At 62.8% G+C, this 2,691-nt stretch overlaps 1 protein-coding gene across 1 annotated transcript in view; it reads left to right on the top strand.

Annotated features, from left to right (window-relative positions):
• The window catches only part of AGRN (agrin), a 72,701-nt gene that overhangs the window by 656 nt on the left and 69,354 nt on the right, over positions 1–2,691 (top strand).

A 2,691-nucleotide genomic window follows, 5' to 3' on the forward strand; every position in this document is an offset into this window, starting at 1 on the left:
TCCCTCCCACCCCCCCCCCGCCCCCCTGGCTCTGTACCTCGCAGAGGGTCCTTTTCTAGAGGAGCGGCCGGGACCAGGTGAATGAGCACCAGCTGTTCATGTTCCTGCAGAGGCCCAAACATCTGTCTAGACAGGGCCCAGATGTTGAGCAATCCCTTGGGGGTGGGGCCTGTAGATGGGGGCACAGCCCCCTTGTGTGTTCCAAGGCCACTCATTTGTGGGAATAGGCAGCTCTGTGGGGTGAGGGCTTCTGTGGGTTTGAGGGGGTGTGGGACTCCGTTATCGAGGTGAAGAACGTTTTCTGTCGCCTGTCCCCACACGTCTATTCTATGGCCTGAGAGCATCCCTCCCCCACCACAGTCTCTGGGAGGTGAGCAGGAATCACATGACCAGGGCTCCCCCCCCCCCCCCCGGGTATAGAAAAAGATTTCTTAAACCAGATACAAAAACTCCCCTATGGATACTCCTTATGGGAGTTCCTATATCACCACACACACATACACGTTTCCAACCCTTTCCACAATTCGTGTAATTTTTCTCCAGTCTGAAAATAAGTGACGTTGTACCCTTCTGAAGTTTTGCCTGTCTCAGGTCGGTTTGGAACATCTAAGCATGGGCATTAATGAGGCAAGCTAGGTGATGTACCAAACTCCAAGTGTCAGGGGCTTTACAAAATAAATGCTTATTTTCCAGTTAAGTGTTTCTCCCTAGGGGCGTAGGAGGGGCCTGTTACTTCCTGTCCTGGGAAGGTGACCCTGTCCCTCTGATGTGCTCTTTGGGCCAGTAGGGAAGTCCCCCTTCTATCCAATTCAGTGCTGTGATGCCGGCTTGGTTTTTGTGGGGTCCTGGATGGTAGACTCATCTGGCCTGGGGAGGACTGTGCTCGGGAGGCAGACCCAAGTGGGCGGGAGCCCCACGACGTCTGCCCAGACTGTGGTTGGCTGCCTCTGGGCTGCCTCGTGGTCCCCGGCCACAGCGTCACATGGAGGAGCCGGCGGGGCTGGGTGTCCTAGTCCCTTGCCAGCACTGGCTCGACGGAGGGGTCTCAGCCTGCTGTCCTCCTCCCTGGCCAGGGCTTGAGACACTGGCCTCACTCTGGAAGCTTGTGGTTGAGGGAAAAGAAGGGAGTGAGACGTGGAGACCGGGCAGCTGTGTGATGTGATGCCCAGTGTTGGGTGGGGGGGGGTGAGTGGGGGCTAAGGAGAGGCTGGAGAGAAGGGTCAGGACAGAAATGCCCTCTCCCTCGACAGGGAATCTTCGAGAGGGTCAACCGTTAAGTGTGCTGCTGGGCGGGTCCAGCCCGGGGTCTGTGGTCAGTAACTGAGGCCTGATGTGGGGCCAGAAGGCATGTGGAGTGAGGGCCACCACGGGCACAGCACGAGTGGCCATCCTGCCAGAGCCCCATCCACACCACCCGGCTCTGGACATGCCAGGCTGGGCAGAGAGACAGCTGGACAGGAGGGTCCCCAGCGAGAGCCCCCAGCTAGGACTGAGGCTTGACCAACTGTGTGCTGCCTGCCGTGGCTCCGGGCTGGGGCAGGTGCTGGGGTGCACCGGCCTGTGAGCAGCAGAAGGGTGAGTGCCCAGGAGGGCTGAGCACCGGACGTCCTGAGGTAGGCCCCCCCCCAGGGGTATGGTCCAGGGAAAGGAGTTCCTGGAGATGAAGGGAAAGGAAATGGCTTGGAGCCTGGTGGTTGGAGGCCGGGAGCTGGGCGGGGAGGGCCCCACCGAGGAGCCTCCCTCCCCCTGCAAGGCCCTGGCTGGAGCTGGGCCACGTGGATCTGCTTTGGAAGCCAACCAGGGCGCTGGGGCAGGGCTGACACATCACAACCCTGGTCTAGATGAGAGGGGGCGTCTCCCCCGAGCGCCCCAAAGCCCGAGGGACAAGGTCCCTGAGCGAGGGCCAGGCTGGGGAAGAAGCGACCTTGGGCAGAGGTCCTCGGGCTGGGTGGGTGGGCGGAGGGCCCGCCTCCTGTGCTGAGGAGATGAGCACCTCAGACCCCACCCCGGGCTCCGGGAGCCCAGGCCGCAGCCCAGAGAGGAGGCAGGGCGGAGATAGGCTGACTCTCCCCGTCTGACTGACCCCATTTGCTTCCAGGGCCCCCCAGGGCCCAGGGCGAAGTCTGAGCAGCCACTAACCTGTGGAGGTCACCCCAAGACCACCAGGTCTCACTGGTCCCGAGCACGCCTCACCCCCTGCAAGGCCCAGAGCAGCCAAGGTGGGGGGCCTGGTCCTCCCCGGCCCACCTCTCCCTCCTCCTCGCCTGGGTCCCCAGGGGCACCTGCTGCTCCCGGCACACCTGTCCCCAGCTCTGCTGGGACCTGCAGGGTCTTTCTGGCTCTGCTGGTCAGGCCCCTTCCCCAGCCTCTGCCCCGGAAGGCACCTCCTCCAGTTCTGACCTGGGGAACCACATTCCTGGCATAGCTGAGACAGGTATGTGTCCCTCCCTCTGCGCCACCTTTGGGTGAGGGAGGCCTGCGGCTCTGGGACAGCCTCTTCCGGAAGGAGACCCCCCTGCTTTGTTGGGGTGTGGCCTGGCCGCCTCCACTGACAGCCCCCCCACGCAAGCCTGCCCAGGCTGGCAGCTGAGCCAGCAGCTCCTCCAGCCCTTGGCCGCCTTGTCCTGGGCAGGGCACTGCCCACTCACTCCACCGCATGAGGCTAGTCCTGGCCTCCCCTGCAGCCCCCAG

Source organism: Myotis davidii, unplaced genomic scaffold, assembly GCF_000327345.1.
Source record: "Myotis davidii unplaced genomic scaffold, ASM32734v1 scaffold586, whole genome shotgun sequence".
Taxonomy (NCBI): domain Eukaryota; kingdom Metazoa; phylum Chordata; class Mammalia; order Chiroptera; family Vespertilionidae; genus Myotis; species Myotis davidii.